Raw genomic sequence first — 19,828 nt, forward strand, 5'->3', positions numbered from 1 at the left:
CATTTTTGTTTTGCGTGACGCGTGACTTAATTGTTAGTTTGATCAGGGACCTAGGAATTAGTATTGTTGTTTTGTTTATGTTTTGTTATCTCGCATAGGATTAGTTTAGCTTGGGTTTTGTTCGGTAGCGGCGTTTTGTTTGTTATTTTGGCCTGTGTCACTCCCGAGGTCTGTTACACCTAGTGTTTGGTTAGTGTTTCAGAAAAATAAAAAACAAAAAAAAAAAGACCCCTTCGTTTCCCGTGTTCCATTTCCCTGTTCCCCTCTCGTCTCGTTTCCCCTTTCCCTTTCCTTTTCTGATGGTCTCCAACCCTAGACTGGGGACCGTAACACATATATTGCAACATATAATGCTCTTACATCATATGTAAGTTAATGAAATCTGCCAACATTCTCCCATCAAACAATTAAGTCAAAAAAGCACTTAAAATTTAAGTGAGAATAGACCCCGATATGAATAAGGTCATAGATGACCATAAAAATGCAGGTGATCTCTTGAAAAAATATAAGGATGACAATGAAATTCCTACCTAGAAGTAGTTCTTCTAGAACTGCTGTCTGGATCTTTGTAAGGTTGATTAAACCTAATGCCATTAAGAAAACATTTAGGCATGTTTTACAAATATGCTGAATTTAAAGAAATCACAAAGCATGCACTGCAGATTACTTTTTCATATAAATGATTGTTTCCCCGAAGAGGTGACAGAAATTTCGGTTTCAAGTGACAAGAAAATAATGATCCAAGAGAAATATATTACAGGTATTTCAACATTGAAATCCATCAGATTCCTCATAAAACTAATCAAGAAGCAAATAAATAAAACAGCAATAATTCCTTTTGATTACATTACACCGCCAAATCTCACCCCTATCACAGACACTCATTAGTATAAAGGCGAAGATATGTTTATTATTCCTGAAGCATGCTGAGATACTACCCGCTCAGCTCATCTCTTCCTGTTTGACACTGCTGTCAGAGTGATAGAGTGTTGCTTTGCCAGACACTGCCTATGATCAAGGTGTCCACTCTGACAATTCGTCATATTATTATACATATATAGATAACAAGCTGTTTTTATTCCACATCCATCTCTGTAATTTTATCACTGGACCCTACCTTGGAATTGGTAACAACCTGTTGGTTCACGGCAGCGTCTTTCTTCTTAATCTGGTAGCTAGGTTTTCTCACCAATACAGCAATTTAATCACTAAAAGTGCTGAGAAGTGACATATTTCATACAGAACACATACCTTCTACCTAATAAGGCACGCAATCTACAACATGCTACAGAAAATAACACTGCAGGTAGTACTGAGTGACAGGAAGGTTTATTGCAGCAACAGAGAAATGATGTAGGAGCTATGTTTGGTCAGGCAGTTTGTTACTTTATCATTATATTCAATCTGTTGACTGGGAATCTGTATATACAGTTCAATGTCACATGAAACATTCTTTTTATTTTGCTTATTTTTTTTTCATAAGTTGAAACAAAGAAAGAAAAAGTCAGTCTAGTTACTCATGTAAACTTTCTTTTCAGCAAAATTAATTTACCGTTACTGTACTTGTTATGTCGCAGCTTCATGTGTATTCTCACAAAGGAATTTCAGAACAGCTCGGAGAGAATGCATATGTAAACAATGGGTAACGCTTTAAATTAAGTGCACCTTCATAATGCATTAATTATGCATTCTTAGAACATTCAGTGCATCTTCATAATGCATTCATAGAACATTCATAAGCAGCCTGCAAGTACACTTTAACATCCTACCATCCTTTAACAGCTTTAATATACATTAATAACAAACATTACATGATTGTACAATTATAATGTTTGTTATTATTATATATTGTTTGTTATTAATGTATATTACAGCTGTTAACTGATGTTAGGGTGTTAAGGTATACTGTACATACATGATGTTTATGAATATTTTATGAATACTTAATGAATACATTATGAAGGTGCACTGAACGTTTTATCAATGCAATATAAAAACATTATGAAGGTATAGTTAATGTAAAATGCTACCAAATAATGTTTGGCTTTCTTGACCATAATTGTTGCTCAACAAACATAGATACATAGAGCAGACCATCCTTCACCTCGTTATCTCAACAGCAAGAGATTGTATTGTGGACTTTCACTTAGGTAGGCTACTTCAGTCTAGAAATTAAGAAGAGATCTTATGACAGTATTGTGTTTTACACTTCAATGGTATGTCATTCAGTAGCTTGAAGATTATTCAGTTAAAAAAAAAATCACTCTGCCATTAATGCCAAGCTTCAGAAAAGACCTAGGACCTACACTACTTTAACTATAGTCACATGCTTTCACCCATTCGCTGTTCACAATCCTGGTCATAATCACAAGTTAAGGGATTCATGATGATATCCACAAGACATCTGCACTGGCATATAAAAACTTCAAAAAAATTATTAGCATCTGCAGATAAGAAAATTTCTGTTGATGAGCTTGGCAAATAATGTGTTAAAAATGCGCAAACAACAATTCTGAATGTGTATTATTAGCACCTGTAAGGGGCCATACTTTTAGTACGTACGCACATTTTACCGATTTTTTGGACGCCCCCCCCCGTACGCACACATACGCTGGGTAGTTGACCCCCCCCCCCGCGCGTACGCACGCACGCACGCATGAGTGATCGTCAGTCGACTTATGCACTGCTTTTTGGAGCTACAAACGTTCCTGTTAACTTCAGGGATAACAAAAGAATGATGTCATGAGATTTACTGTAATAAAATCACTTTCAAATAAAACGAAATGGGCCATTTCCATAATGTCACAGCGCCTTTTAAACCAGATATTTCGGAGGTCCGTGGTGCATTGCAAACCTGTTTTTTTTTAGATCGTTTATGAGATATTGTTTAAACAGAGACCGATCGTCCTAAAAAACTCATGTCGCACTCAGGAGCCGTGGCCGTGTAAAAGCTAGAGATGATGTGGGGAAGCCCCGACCATGGTCCTTTTGTCTGACGGCGTTTGCACTTCCCGCCTTAAAGCCTTAAACTCGGCCCCATTGTCATTTGTTACGTAGCATTCAGGGGCGATGGGGCGCGGCTGTAAGACAGTGGTCATTTATAACAGAATAAAAATAAAGTCAGACTTTCTATTCAACTTGGATTTATTCGAATATGTATGTCAGGCGAACAGTTGTTACAGACATTAATGATAATGGTTAGTGTTGCATGCTTATAATTTTGCTTGCGTGTTGATTCGATGTTGATGGACTATCCGCCGGCTGATGATCAGGAGATGAACTAAAGACGTTTTGAGTTATATGCACGTATGGAATGCAATCCAGCAGGTCAGGTATCATGAACGAAACACTTAATTTTTAAATTTCTCAAGTTGATTCACCCCCCCCCCCCCAGCATACGCAAAATTTGGTCAAATTTTTAGACCCCCCTCTGTGCATACGTACTAAAAGTATGGCCCCTAACAAGCATCATCATGTTAACTGTATGGAAGCACAGTCAGCCTTTCACACCCCTTTTTGGTTTTTCTCGAGTAGACTATGAGCAATTTAAAGAGAGTATTTTAGAGCTTGCTGATAGATCACAAAAAGTCACAGATGACATGTAATCCAAAAAAGTGATACTTTAATTGAAATAACATAACAGGTACTACTCAAGTATAAATCATGAACTGCATGACTGTTAGGACTGATTATTGATGAATGAACATGGGACCAGTATATAACTAACACTTCAGTTCTAATATCAGTGCCTGACCTTATAAATGCTCTTCTGGATGAATGGGCAAAAAAACACACTCCAAAACCTTGTGTACAGCCGTCCAAGTAAAGTGGCAGTTGTTATAGCCGCAGTGGGGGACCAACTCCATATTCATGGCTATGGATTTAGAATAGGATGTCATAAAAGTTTCTGTGGGTGTAATAGCCAGATGTCGCATCTGTCTATCTGTCTGAACTGTATGCAGCGTAGTCTCAAATTTTTTAATAAATAAGATTTGCTGCACAATCATTTTCAAATCTTAGGTTTCCTTTATAAACAACCGGGCTCAGCCCAGTGAGATTTAGACTTCCTTAAAAGAAGGTTTCCATGCAGCAGCTTAATAAACTGCTTATGACTATGATGAATAGGAGTCCTCAGTGAATCCCAGTGCACAAGCAAGTGAAAAGCATGAAAGAACCTGGCACAGAAGTAAAGCAAATGCATTAAGGCAGCTAATGAGCTTTAACTTCTCTAAGAAGTCATGTCACCTGCAAAAAACACATTTTTTTTTTGGAAATGCGGTAAGATTTACTACTCAACCTAATTCATTTTGCGCCTTTGAAGGAAATGAGCTGAGGACATAATTTACAGTAGTATGAAACAGAAGACAGTGATAGCAGTGTTGGGGAGCATTATAACAGCTTGGCTTATTGTAAATCTCTGAACATAAATTGGTGTAAAATGGCAACACAAAAAATGACAGTCGGGAAAAGACAATGCATTCAAGAAATTACATCAATGTATTACTACAATTAATAAGAAAATAAAAATTAAAATAAAAATTCTATTTATAGTTGCATGATATTATTACTGTTTACAATACACAACAACAACAACAAATTTATTTTTGTATAGCGCTTTACAGCATCCATACCCAAAGCCCCCAGTGAGTAAGCCAAAGGCGACAGTAGCAAGGAAAAACTCCCAAGAAGGAAGAAACCTTGGGAGGGACCAGACTCAAAGGGGGAGCCCATAAATACAATACACAGCATCCAGTCCTGGGTGTACCCCTGTACTTACCAGGAGAGGCTCTAGGCCCCAATTGTCCTGTGAAAATTGAAAGCAAAACTAATTTTACCACAAAGTGTTTTTGGTTATTTGAACTAAGATGCACAAACAATATGCATGTTTACAGTAATTACATGTGCAGTTGTAAATAACTTTTTACAATGCAAGGATACTTTACTGATAAATGTCACAATGCTCATACAAAGGCTACAAATAATGTTTTGTTGTCACGTTCCTCTCAGAATGCCTCCGGATGCGTTGAGGCATCTGAGATCCCCCAAAGTTGCTAGACGTTGCGGCTGGTGTCCTAACCTGTCCGGTCCATGCCCCGAAACCTCTGCATTCTTCCCTGTTGATTCTGGGGTTCATCAGGGGTGTTCTTACTCCTCTATTCAATGCTTGCATGGATTCATGAGGTCCAGCGGCGGTGGGGCATGAGAGAGATTAATAGTCACTTTGGGTGGAGCTTAGTGGGGGCTCTGATGATGCCATAGGTGGGAGGGGGCGTGTACTTTTATTATGATTGGTCGGTTGCATTTTTATTGACAGGTCCAGTTTGACGTGTTCCTTTATGCTGTCAGATGTGTTTGACAGACATGGCCATGTGGGTGTATGTACCATTATGCTCATAAGACACATGTTTTTGACAGATAGGGGACTAAAACTTTAAGAGAATAAAAATACATGACATGTATTTATTAATGTACTATTTTTAAATACGCTTTAAGGAATAATAAAATGCCAAACAGACCTGACATCCCCAGCAAGCTGAGAAGGAAGAGACGGGGGTTCGAGCCGGGAGGGAGCGTCGTTGAGGTAAATACACAGAACGCGGACCAAGTCTTTGACAACATATATGGCAAGATGATGGGTCTATCTAAAAAAATATCGGTACAAGTTAATCGTCGGTGATGTGGTCGGGGTGTCAAAAGCCTTACCAAAGTATATGAAGAAACTTTTATAGATGAATATTTCACTGTTGCTTAGTGTCTGTCTAGAGCACCCTCGGTTTATGATGGTGATATCATAGAGGGGACATTTTATGCTGAAGAACTACAAAAAATCAGACTAGACAAAGATAAAGGCTTCAATGTTCAGAATATCATGGCTGAGAAAATGCAGCGTGGCAAAAAAATATTTTTAGTGAAGTGGTTAGGGTGCCCAGACAAATTTAATAGCTGGGTTCCCACTAATCAAGTAGTTGATGTATAAGTACGGTGGCCTGTGCTTGGTGGGGTACAGATCTACTGAAGGCAATGAGGGAGGAAAGCAGATTTTACGTCACTCTCCCAAGCAATGCTTCAATGGATGTTTTTCCACACAATACCATATCTTGTGTATTAAAATGGATGAGAGAGGGATATAGGGCTCTCGAAGGAGCAAACAGTCATGCTTAGGTTCACTCAAAAATTCTTGGTGAATCATGGACGATTTATCTGAATTTCAAGATGATTAGTCCATACACGATTAAAATTAATCCACAATCACAACTTCCCAGAATATTACAATTGAAGGGTTCATTTCCTGCCACGTGGACGACGTAGTAGTCCGCGAATTCATCCAAATATAACTTGTAACACAACAAACAGCGCCTGATGAGAATCAATTCGCTCTGGAAAGTCAAATCCCGTCAAGAAAGTCTTGACATCAACATTTTCTGCTTTACGGCTATTCCACTCATGTTCCCAAATAACCTTCACATTAAAATTGCATATGCATTGTAGGGTTACGACCCTACAGCTGGTGCTGCATCAAGCCAAAACAGTTTTGTTAGAGGGATTACCTTGTTTGAATCAAAGCATTTTGGACACCCCTACAAGACAAAGACCATACCATGACCCATCGATAAACACATGATTAATACGCAGCTTTACCAATCATTTTATTTTGTGGTAGCCAAGTTTACATGGAAGTAAGATATTAAAAAAACAGGTATATAACATTTAGAATAACGTGTAAGTCGAATAACCAACATACAGCTTTTGATAAAGTATCAGACTGACGTATTTATTGTCACAATATGTTGTGACAGGAACCACGGGGGGCGGAGCTGGGGTTTGCGCACTGGCTGCAGGTGCTGCCCATTTAAGGAACTTGGGGACCCGCGGGATAGCACCCCCAACATATCTGGCCCCTTTAAGAGCCAGACGCGTCCCAAAAAATGTACGACAGGTACGACAGGATTCCTTACATATCGCTTTGCAAAAACCACATTTATAATATTGTTATCGAGTTAAAGACTGACCAGAACAAGGCGATACCCTTCTGATATGGAAAAACAATTGTAAAGTTGCATTTCAGACATGCTAAGCAGTACTACCCACAACAATGCAAACTGTCTATCGGTTTTCAGAGATACATAGATACTGTATGTGGAATTCTATAGAGCCCAAGTAGGTAATGGACTCCCTGGATACACTGGGGTACCTGTTATTTACGGTGGGGGTCTGGGTGGACTTTTTCGAGGTCTCCTCAGAATGGCAGTACCATTTATGAAAAATGGCAAACGAATGGCAAAACTACATTTAAAATCAGCTGCACAAAATATTGATAAAGTATTGTACATGGTGCCATAATGGAGCAATTAACATCACAAGCACAGGAGGGCTCTGGCCTCATAATGTTGACCCGAGGTAAATGTCAAAGGCCCCCTGGGAGTCGAATAACAACCATTAAAAAACACAGGGTATCAGTCAAGAGGGTCACAGTTGTCAAAAAAAGCAAGACAAGAACAACACAGAGACGTAGATACGTTTTCTAAAATTATGGCCCTCATATACAGCATGTCAGGGGAATGCATCAGATCTGAGCTGGACATTTTTGTCGTACCTCTCACTCAAGCCAGTATCGATAAAAATATATATATATATCTCAGCCTTAACGGATAATGGAGCCCTGGAGTTTTTTATTGCTGGTAATGGGGAAGAGTACTTAGATCTAAACAACATGTTATTGCATCTCCAGTGTTGAATTACAAGAGCGAATGGGGCAAACTTGGATGCTGCTGCAAAAGTAGGTGTCATAAATTACCCGATTGCTACAATTTTCTTGCAAGTGGACATATCGCTGGGTGACCGTCTTGTGAGTTAATCTAGCAATAATTATTATCTGCTTAATTATAACAGTGGCGAGCTCTCCAGACAACTCACCTATAGTCTGTTTTACAAAGACAATGTGGGGTCTATGGACAAAACAGATCCAGAAGTAGATAATAAAGGACTAGAGAAACAGCAGCATTTTCAGCAATTTCAATTTGTTGGGACCTATACATTCTGACATATTTTTTTGTTGGTTAAATATAATGAATTTAAATGTTTTCTTCTTTTAATCTTTTCTTCGGAAAGTCGGGACACGTATGTCACCCGCAGATCCTTAAAAAGTCTTATTTTAGAATTGCCGAATTTAAGGTCATAAAATTTATTACAAAGTATTTTTTTCTGGCAGCTGTGAATGACGACAGCTTTGTAACTACAGATATGTTTGATGAAAGTTTAAACAAATCAATTAAATCAAAACAAGTAGACCTTCATCTAAAACACTGAACCACTAATTTTTTGACATGGAATACAATTTATTTGAGCTTTAGGGTTTAAATTTATATGCCTCTGTGAAACCACACTCCTTACAATGTGCACAGCGTCACTTGGTGGGATCTTTTAAAATTTTTGTACAGCTCATGTATATATGAAGTACATTTAAAATGGCAAGAGCTATGGTTTGTTTGTTGGTCATGAAAATGGTATTCTTTTTTTCTTTTTGAGGTCTTAGAAAGGTCTTAAAAAGTCTTAATTTTGATGTTAAAATCTGTGCAGCAACCCTGAGAAGGTCTGTACGTGTACAGTATGAGTTTACAGTCATGCTGCTAAAAGTTTTATTATTTCTTAAAACATATTTAAAAATAGTACATTAATAAATACAGGTCATGTATTTTTATTCTCTTAAAGTTTATTGGTCCCCTATCTGTCAAAGACATGTGCCTTATCAGCATAGCACTAAATACACCCACGTGGCCCTATCTGTCAAATACATCTGACAGCATAAAGGAACACCCCCAACTGGCCCTGTCAATCAAAACACAACTGACTAATCAGAATAAGGTATACGCCCCCTCCCGCCTATGATGTTAGCAGAGCCCCCACTAAGCTCCAACCAAAGTGACTATTAATCTATCTGGCATGGTAAAGAAAGATTTATGGATCTTGACATTGCCGATGATGCTGTGATCTTTGTGGAGTCAATGGAGGCTCTGATCAGACCTCTTGAGAAACTGAGTGAGGAGTCTGAGTGTCTGGATTTGCAAGTGTCCTGGATGAAAACCAATATCCAGGCCTTTAATGACCTCTTAGGCACAGCCATCAGCAGTTTGTATGTCTGGTGAGAAGGTGAATCACGTCGAGACGTTCACTTACCGCAGAAACAACATTCATGTCTCTGACTCTTCTTATGAAGTCAGTAGATGGATTGGGGGGTCATGAGGTTGCTGAAAAGGGGTATGTGGCACTCCAAATATCTTTGTAAGAGGGCAAAGTCTTTACATTTCTGGTGCTCTCTATTTTGCTCTATGGCTGTATGGACATGGACACTATCCAGTGGCCTGAGTCCTTTGGTACTGTATCTCTTCTGAGAATTCTTGGGTAGCCAAATGGTGCATTTCCCTGACTGATCAGGTTCACAGGATCCTCACTGCTGAAGCAGAGTAGGTGGAGCAGACCACGGGGATGCCGACATAACACTTGGTTGCGGCATATACTGTAGATAGCTATTTTCTGAGGGTATAAATTGACCACATGTTGGCCTGGGGGGCTTGGCCAACTGGGATCCCAAAGTGTTTCATTATATGGAAGGTACAGCAATGCACTATACCAGTGTATGCTCCTTAATCTGACCTGTCACATTTGACAACCTGTCAGCCTCTGGCTCCAGAAATCCAGTTCACTGTCTCCAAAGAACCTGTATCTGTTTACCGACACCATGTACCTTACATATTTGTGAGGTATTGTGAACTTCTCCATACTGGGCAATTCTTCCTAGTGTGATCTTTACTTCTACCATGTTCCTCACTTCTTGCCTTCAAGTAGGCCTAGCAATTTGGTTTTGGTAATCTCCTCTGATCTCAATATGACCCCCGCCTATCTTCCAGGTTTTGATTTTTGGATTGTATTGTGGAACTCAATAAATGGATAGAGAACCAGCACATACAGTAGACCCAGACTCAGTCCATCACATATGTCATATGACTTTATCATTTTAACTGTCTCTGGACTGTACTGTAGCAGATGATTGATAAATGGAGCACCTCCACGCACCCCCTATTCATTTCCTTCGTTGTCAGCAAAAAGATGGGCTTGTATCATGCATAGAAAAGAGAAACAAATTTTTGTTTGTCTTGACTAATTGTGCAGTGCGGCCCATTTTGAGTAATCGGTGTGGTTCTTGCATGTTTGATAGCGCCTTTGTTTTCCTGCTACAGACTTCTTCCTGTAGTGTCCAAAAATAATATTAATCATATCGTAATAATTACCTTCTTAGTTTTCACCTCTAGTGACACTAGACTGTATGTTCTTCATAATGTCATAAAACATCAATATTTAACATGGGATAAACTGCCACACACACACACACACACACACACACACACACACACACACTGCACAAGTCCATATCTGTAATTTCATGTTCATTATATGCATCATTTTTCATTCAATATCATCTTAGCTTTTAGTGTACGAACAGCAGTTCTTTAAATAATAGACTATATAGGCATTCAGTATAAAAATAGAAATTGTTCATTATATAGATGCCAAAGATAATAAAAAAGAAATCTTTTTAGGCAGATTTAATTGTTTACCAACGGTGATTGCATGAGCTTTCATTGTACATATAACGGGTTTCATTGTATATATAACTGATTTCATTGTGTATATAGCAGTTGTAGATTAGAATTAGATGCTTTTATTTAATATTTATTTCATTTTATGTATATAAACCTGGAATGTATGGAATATATAATAATCTTTTCCGTATTTATGTGTGTATTGTCCCACAGTCACTGATCAGATTTGTCATGTTGATATGTAAATATAAAATTAGGCCATTTGTAAGCAATGAGTCCAAGAGAGAATGTCAATTTAAATAAAACAAATGCACATCAAAAACATCGTTCTTAAATTTTAAGGTTTCCAGATATAAGAGCTTACACGTGTAAAAGTGCAGAAAGCAGAACCCATCTTCTCCTTATGTGCCGTTACTACAAAGGCAATTCTTATTGTAATATCCAAAGATTGCAAAACAGGAAATGCACTGACAGCTAATTTTACCACATTCGACTTCCCTCTGTGCTATGTCAGGCTGCAGGCATCAGTAAATTTCTGCTTCATCCAGAATATCGCTCTGGTCTGCCACCAATGGAAAAGGTACATTAATGGCTCCGCTGCACAAACGAGCATGCAGCACTCGTTTATTCCTATGCCTGTCATAAGTCATACACAGCCAGCACCTTTTCTCAGGGCACCTGCTGGATTACAAAATTGGATAATTATGTAGAAAATGATGGAACTGCAGTTGACTTGGAAATGCCATTATGTATAATGGTGCCTATTAAATAAAAGCATTTAATCGTTTCTTTATTTATGTGTGCATTGCCTCACTGTCAGTGATCTGTTTTGCTATGTCTATTTGAAATATGTAAGCTGCATATGGTTGTTTCAATGTAATATGGGAAGAAAAAAAGAAAGAAAAAAATCAAGCCTATGCTAAAAGTAAAACAGCTTTCAAATGGAGCGGATTTTCATGTTATTTATTCAGTCATTTATTGTTTTTTCTGTCTCATTTATGTAGGTAATAACATTCACATATGGAGCAGGCAGTGTGTGGTAGTGGGAAGGCTGTTTTTTTTGCTAGTAATGGGCGACTCTCCAGTACTGGCAATGAATTCCATTTACTTGCCATGGGGCATCGGATTGAATGCAGCCAGTTCATGGCGTATGGCAGTATGTCTCATCGTGCCCAGGAGGCAACTTGTTTCAATTTCAATACAATAAATGGAGTCATTACTTATTAACTGACTTGTCAAAATTAAAAGATCAGGCTCAGAGCAGAGAGCCCAGGGGATATGTGTTTCTCTGATCTGTAGAAAACGGAGATAAATACTGGCCAGAAGCCATATGATTAGAGGGGAAGGATGGATGATGTGATATTGTCTATGCATTTATGATGCAAATATTGTGAAGAATGTCAACTATAAAATTAGTTCATTCATTTTAGCCTAAATCTCTTTCACTATTTTAGTGACTGGAAAAATGGCCGGCATTTCTGCAATTAGTGTCATGATACAGTGATAAATCCATCATAATTGTCCAATGTTTATGGAGAATCAAAGTGATTCAGCAATTTTTTTCTCATTGCCAGGGCAGTAAGACTTTAAGAAACCTATTCTGCCATGCAAAGGATTTACTCCAGCATGTGAAAAGGGGAGGATCTCTGCCCTGTTTTCACCTGTGCTTACTCTGAGAAATAAATATAGACACCTTACATTGCATACATTATTTTACCACTTGTTGTTGAATGCTTTGTTAAGCGTATATTTATTCTAGGATTTATGCTTGTGATGTGAACTCTGAAAATATGAAATTATTGACAATGAGAATTGTTTATTTTGAGTGATAACAGATGCTTCTTTTCTTGTATAATAGAGATTCATTCAACACCTATAATTGAGGATGGTGTAAGTCAATTTATACTACAACGTAATAGTAATCACAAAGTAAAGAATTTGGTTGTGGTGATCCAAGTTGTCTCCATCCATCCATCCATCCATCCATCCATCACCTTCCGCTTAATCCGAGGTCGGGTTGCGGGGGCAGCAGCCTCAGCAGGGAGGCCCAGACTTCCCTCTCCCCGGCTACTTCATCCAGCTACTCTGGTGGCATCCCGAGGCGTTCCCAGGCCAGCCTAGAGATATAGTCTCTCCAGCATGTCCTGGGTCTTCCCCGGGGTCTCCTCCCAGTGGGACATGCCCGGAACACCTCACCAGGGAGGCGTCCAGGAGGCATCCTAATCAGATGCCCGAGCCACCTCATCTGGCTGCTCTCAATGCGGAGGAGCAGCAGCTCTACTCTGAGTCCCTCCAGAATGGCTGAGCTCCTCACCCTATCTCTAAGGGAGAGCCCAGCCACCCTGCGAAGGAAACTCATTTCGTCTGCTTGCACCCGCAATCTCGTTCTTTCGGTCACTACCCATAGTTCATGACCATAGGTGAGGGTAGGAATGTAGATCGACTGGTAAATCGAGAGCTTCGCCTTTTGGCTCAGCTCTCTCTTCACCATGACAGACCGATGCAGTGCCCGCATCACTGCTGACGCCGCACCGATACGCCTGACGATCTCCCGTTCCATCGTTTCCCCACTCGTGAACAAAACCCCGAGATACTTAAACTCCTCCACTTGGGGGAGGACCCCATCCCCAACCCAGAGAGAGCATTCTACCCTTTTCCAGCCGAAAAGCATGGTCTCGGATTTGAATGTGCTGAATCTCATCCCAGCCGCTTCACACTCAGCTGTGAACTGTCCCAGCGAGAGTCGAAGGTCACGGTCCGATGAGGCCAACAGAACCACATCATCTGCAAAAAGCAGAGACCTAATCCTGAGGTCACCAAACCGAACACCCTCAATGCCCTTGCTGCGCCTAGAAATTCTGTCCATAAAAACTATGAACAGAATCGGTGACAAAGGGCAGCCCTGACGGACTCCAACCCTCACCGGAAACAAATCCGACTTATTGCCGCCCATGTGGACCAGGCTCTGGCACTGGTCATACAGAGACCGAACCACCGTTAAAAGGAAGCCTGGTATCCCATACTCCCGGAGCACTCCCCACAGGACTCCCTGAGGGTCACGGTCGAATGCCTTCTCCAAGTCCACAAAACACATGTAGACTGGTCGGGCAAACTCCCATGAACCCTCCAAAACCCTGCTGAGAGTATAGAGCTAGTCCACTGTTCCACGGCCAGGGCAAAATCCACACTGCTCCTCCTGAATCCGAGGTTCGACAATCCGGCGGACCATCCTCTCCAGGACCCCCAAATATGCCTTACCAGGGAGGCTGAGGAGTGTGATCCCCCTATAGTTGGAGCACACCCTCCGGTCCCCTTTCTTAAAGAGGGGGACCACCAACCCGGTCTGCAAGTCCAGAGGCACTGCCCCGGATGTCCACGCGATGCCGCAGATGCATGTCAACCAGGATAGCCCCGCAGCATCCAGAGCCTTGATAAACTCCGGGCGAATCTCATCCACCCCCAGGGCCCAGCCACCAAGGAGCTTTTTGACCACCTCAGTCACCTCCACCCCAGAAATAGGCGAGTCCACCCCCAAGTCCCCACACTCTGCTTCCATATCGGAAGGCATGTCGGTGGGATTGAGGAGGTCTTCGAAGTGTTCCTTCCACCGACCCAAAACGTCCCGAGTTGAGGTCAGCAGCGCACCATCCCCACCATAACTAGTGTTGATGCTGCACTCCTTGAGAATCTCCTCGAAGCCGTCCAGAAGTCGTTCTCCATGGCCTCGCCAAACTCCTCCCACACCCGAGTTTTTGCCTCAGCAACCGCCAAAGCCGCATCCCGCTTGGCCTGCCGGTAGCTGTCAGCTGCGTCTGGAGTCCCACAGGCCAAAAAGGCTTGATAGGACTCCTTCTTCAGCTTGACGGCATCCCTTACCACTGCTGTCCACCAGCAGGTTTATGGATTGCCGCCACGACAGCCACCGAGCACCTTATGGCTGCAGCTCCGATCAGCCGCCTCCACAATGGAGGCATGAAACATGGCCCATTCGGACTCGATGTCCCCCGCCTCCTCCGGGATATGAAAGAAGTTCTGCCGGAGGTAGGTGTTGAAACTTCTCCTGACAGGGGATTCTGTCAGATGTTCCCAGCAGATCCTCACTATACGCTTGGGCCTGCCAGGCCTGGCCGGCTGCCTCCCCCACCAGCGGACAAATATGGCAGTCAAAGTTGTAGGATCACACATGCACATATCACAAAGCTTAAATTCCAGGTGGCCTGAGACAAGGCCTACCCTGGTACGAGAAGGCACACATCGACCTAGGCCCCAAAGGGGGGGTTTGTGACCCCACACACACAGATAACAAGGGAGGCCAGCACTCCAACTTTTATTGCTCAAAGTTTTAACGACCTACAGAGAACAGAGTGGACCCCAAGGACAGGGGTCCCTCGACTTGGCACACAACCCCCTCCCCAGACATCCTGCCTTACATACCACTCACCGAACAGACCAACACCCCAAAGAAAGTTTCTTTTAAGTTTGGCTTTTGTATATCTGTATATGTATTTACTCTTGACTACTAGTCTTAATATACAGATATGTACAGGTTATGTTCGAATGTGTCTTAACTTTTGGAGATTCTTTTTCTTTGTTTGACAAACCTTCTCCCCCCCCTTTTTCTTTGCCACATTCCTCGGCAACCCTTATCTGATCTTTGTATTCTACCATGCCTATCTAAGGGTAAGATGTGCTTATGACATGAGAATATGTCATATAATGTCTGTATAAAGGGTAATATCTGTTGAGGTACAACCTAAACCACCTGTACCATATACTGGTGTGAGTAATAGAACATAACATAATAGCATAATATAAGTAATCATTAATTAATCATCACAGATGGTATTTGGTGTGAACCGCTAGGCTGGTACGGCATGTTTGGTATCAAACCGAAGGAAAATCACTCTAGTTTCCAAATCTGGTCAGTGGTTACCACAAAAGTGGACGTATCAAAAGTTACACCAGCCTAATGAAAATCACCATTACCAGAGAAGTCAGTCTGGTCATAAATCCCAAAAAGACTGATACCGACCCCCTTCCGAAGCCCGCCAAATGGATGGTCAGCCATTGGTCCAGGACTCAAATTCCTGGTCACTCCTAATCACGAACCTTATGCTATAAAACCTGGCACCTCAGAACAAAGAGGAGAGAAAGGAGGAGAAAAAGAGAAGAAAACGGAGAAACAAGCAGCGTTCTTAAAGCCCGTCGGTGAAGACCCAAAGAACTGCAACTCAGCCCAAGCTTCACCAGAAGAAAGAACCGGAGGGACTCCACTCCAACAACCGCTGCAAACACCGCGCCTCCCTGAGAGCCATCACCCATCAGCTCATCAGCCACTGCAACCAACTGCAAAGACCTCCTTCTTTCCTGCATCCAAGTAAACCAACTTCCTTTCCTTTCTAACAACCTAAACTGTCCTATTCACCTGCTACATTCCTTTAGGTTTATATTCCTACAAACTGCTTGCTTTGCAGAACAGTTTTTCCCTTTTCAGGTTAATCATTTAAAATCTGGTCATTGCATTTTCATGATTACATCGTTTATGTCTATTCCGTTATTTCATGTTTATTGTTTGTTAGGTGTAATGTCTGTCTTATGTTAGTTGTAGGAATAAATGCATGTCTTTTTACACAACTTCAGCCTCCGTCATTGAGTGCTCACAATAGTCCCTGCCTCTGTGCGATCTGGCTACTACGCTCTGAAACCTCTAAACTAGCCTGAAATATCGCGAGACTCTCTCTCATCGGCCGTGAGGGGAGCTTCGCTACCGATCGTTTACATTACCTGGTGACGCAGCTCGCTGGACGAGCCTACTAACCCAGGTTATTAAGCGATACTGGTTATTAATGAATCCCATTTGAGTCTCACATTAACAGATATCGGGGATTCGCAATTGAGTTTGGAGGAGCCGACCATTCGGCATAACAATTGGTTAATAATCAGCATTAAATAATAATTAATTAAAAGTTAATTAATTTCAAAACATATTGGTGGAGATATTAAAATATACCTGAGCTAATAATTCCTACATAATTGGTGGAGAATGCGGGCACAAGGTTTAAACTTATTGTGAGCACACAATTTAAACTTTTTATGACTGAACGTACAGTTGAATAAGCGCTACAGTGAACTGGTTGGAAAAGTTGAGGATTAATCGCACTCAGGGCAATCTGAAGGCATATAAGCGGGAACATACGGGCTTAATATAGTTATTTTTATTTCTGTTATTAGTAGTTATATTATTTTGTTTTATTTTTGGTTATTTTATTTTTGTTTATTTCGTTAAAACTGCAGTAAACCTTAACCCTATGTCTGACGAGATTCTCAGATATAGCGCGTTGTTTCCAGGATCGATTCGGACGAGTTTCTCCGTTTCCATATATCCTGGCAGAGATCTCTCTATTAGCGAACAGGAATTCTTGTTACGAGGTTCTAACCTGAATTCTGTTGCGCTTGGACTCCCTGAGATAAGACCGATAGCTTAGCTACCTATCAGGATCTTACTCATATGTGTGTGCCTGCTTTAGACAAAGCAAGTTTAACACCACTTTGCGCTGCGAGCCAAGTGTGTGTGTAATTTGGAAATTGGGAGTCTCCAGTTCTTGAGACCCACCGTGGTTTCAGCATCATTTGCGACGAGATATAGTGCACTCACTATTTAGATCCGTCGCCGTAACGCGAGCGCTTCCTCGCTCCAGTAATAGTTTTAAGGGGTTAACCTGCGCAAGGCGCAGAAGGCCGCAAGCGGCATGTGCATGCATTAAACGTGTGTGACACTCATTGATCGTCGGCAACCGCCCAGCTATCTCTTTGGTTACGAGTGCAGTCTGCGAACGCCACTCTAACCACTTAGAGATCAGAGCCCTGAAGGCCTGCCTGACGCCGTTTTTTTTTTTGGTCACCAGTGACCCTACCCCTTAGGCTCACTTGCCTGGGACCCCCCACAAAGGGAGCAACGCCCCATTGACCCTCTAGTGGTCAGTCATAGAACTACCACTCTATTTCGAAATTGCGCCTCTAGTGGTCAGGCATAGAACTACCACTCCATTTCGAAATTGCGCCTCTAGTGGTCAGGCATAGAATTACCACTCAATTTTGAAATTGCGCTTCTAGTGGCAAGCCATAGCAGTGCCACTCCATTGAAATTGCACCTCTAGTGGTCAGCCATAGTAGGTAAATAACATCTGAGTTGGGTCTCTGGTGGTCATCTGCGGTAATACCAACACGCATAATTGGACACACAGGTTCTTGCCTGAAAGCCTTAATCAACTTTTTAATTAACTTGATTACAACACATTAACATCTAATTAGGTTATTGCTGCATAACTAATTGATGTTTTCAATTGAATAAGAAACACAACTCATTGGGTTTGATTTCTGTTTTATCTTTTTGATTTATTTTAGGTCTTATTTCACTTTAGGCTTTTATTCACTCACTCTCCCCCAACAAGGGTACTTGCATAGAAGTTCAACCATTATTAACAACAGTCAACATACACAATAACATCGGAGAGTCGTTTGGTTCTGATCAGTTGAGCTCTTCCTGTGCCAGGTGCCTACCATTCGCTCTCTGTTGGTTGAGCTTGTCTGTGGCTCTGCTGTCACTGCTTGCGATCATACAGTTTGTCAGAACCGAAGGGGAGTTCTCAGCAATTGGAAGCCCAAAAGCGTGCCAGCCCGGCTGCACCCACTGACTCATTAAGGGCAAGGCTGACAGGTACCTCAGGCGATCATTACAACTTTTGAGCAGGACCTCGTCTAGGGTGAGTTCTGAGAACGGCCCTAGCTTGGACTCTCACTAGGGTGGGTGATACCTGAAGGCTATTTTGCCAGCCTTGGTCGAGTCAGGTCTCAGGTAGTGCAGCCGATAAGCTGAGCCCCACCTGGGTTGTCTCAGTTGTGCATACAGAACACCCCCTTCCAAGTTGACATTGCTGGGGATCGGGGGAGTGGGAGCCGGACTCAGGCCTGCTTGGCTGGGATTGAGCTTGTGGGACGTGCCCCGTTCAGGAGGGACACCTGACAGCATTCAAACCTCTCCACCTGCATCACTAGCTTAACACCGCAACAATTCGGATAGGGACAAGTAAAGCAGAACCTGCTAGTGGTCCCCCTTCCGGTCAAAGCGGAGTTGTTCAACAGAGCCCAACCCAGGGGTAATCTGATCTGCAACAGCAAGCTAAGTTTGAATGCAGTCCCATTGCTTTTGAAGCTCTTGCTTCCCACTTTCTATTCCCAACTTCTCCTGTCATCTTCTGACACTGTCAGTAGTCACAGACCGACAATTTCCAGGATAAGGTTTTATTCTTTACCCCTGACTAGGGCATCTCTCAAGCCCTAGAGTAACTCACACTGTTCTAACCTGCAACAACTTCTCCCAGGGAGCAATTTTTGTTTGTTTATTTTGTCGTGGGTAACTATTCCCGTGGTTCACTACACCCTTCCAGTTACCCAGTGACAGGCCCCAGTTCTACTTTATTTTATTTTGTTGGTTTTATTTGTTCACCCAGATTTAGGTGTCAGGTCACCCACCTAGACAACCCCCAGTCTGAGTGTAACAGATTTATGCGGCCACCCTGCAGTTAACCAAGTCACAATGATCCACATGGAAAGCCCCCTCAACCAGTGGAAAGATTTGGGTACCTGGCCTGATGTTGTGACTTCCGACTTCCTGCCCAGTCATGCCGATCTCATACGGTCCAAAGCAGCTGACCAAATTGAAGACGACATCGCTGAACTAATGGCCATGCCACCCACTCAGAAATGCGGGAGTAAAAGGCTAACCAAAGTACTCGGCTCCCTCACACACAAACTTCTAGCCAGGCTGAAGATAAATGAAAAGGAAACTTCCCGTCTCCAGCAAAGGGTGCAAGCACTCCAACAGCAGGAGAGAGACACCCAACAACTTCTGGCCGAGACACAGCGAGATGCGGCCCAAGCTCAACATCGCATTGAGAACTTCGAGCAAGAACTCCAACAAAGAAGGTCTCCGTCCCATGAGGAAGAGGATACAGAAGAAGGCAAGACTCCTCAAACAAGCAAAAAGCTTCAACAGGCCTTGGAAGAGCTCAGAGCTGAAGCTGACAAGCAAGAACAGCAAGCCAGAGCCACCAAAGAGAACCCCGAAGCCAGACTGGACCAGGCCGAAACACTGTTGGACAGAGCCCACACAGAGCTCAAGAACAAGGATGCTCGGATCCAGGCCCTGGAAAACCATCTGGCTGAGGCAC

This window comes from Brienomyrus brachyistius, chromosome 1 (genome assembly GCF_023856365.1).
Source record: "Brienomyrus brachyistius isolate T26 chromosome 1, BBRACH_0.4, whole genome shotgun sequence".
NCBI classification, from domain to species: Eukaryota; Metazoa; Chordata; class Actinopteri; order Osteoglossiformes; family Mormyridae; genus Brienomyrus; species Brienomyrus brachyistius.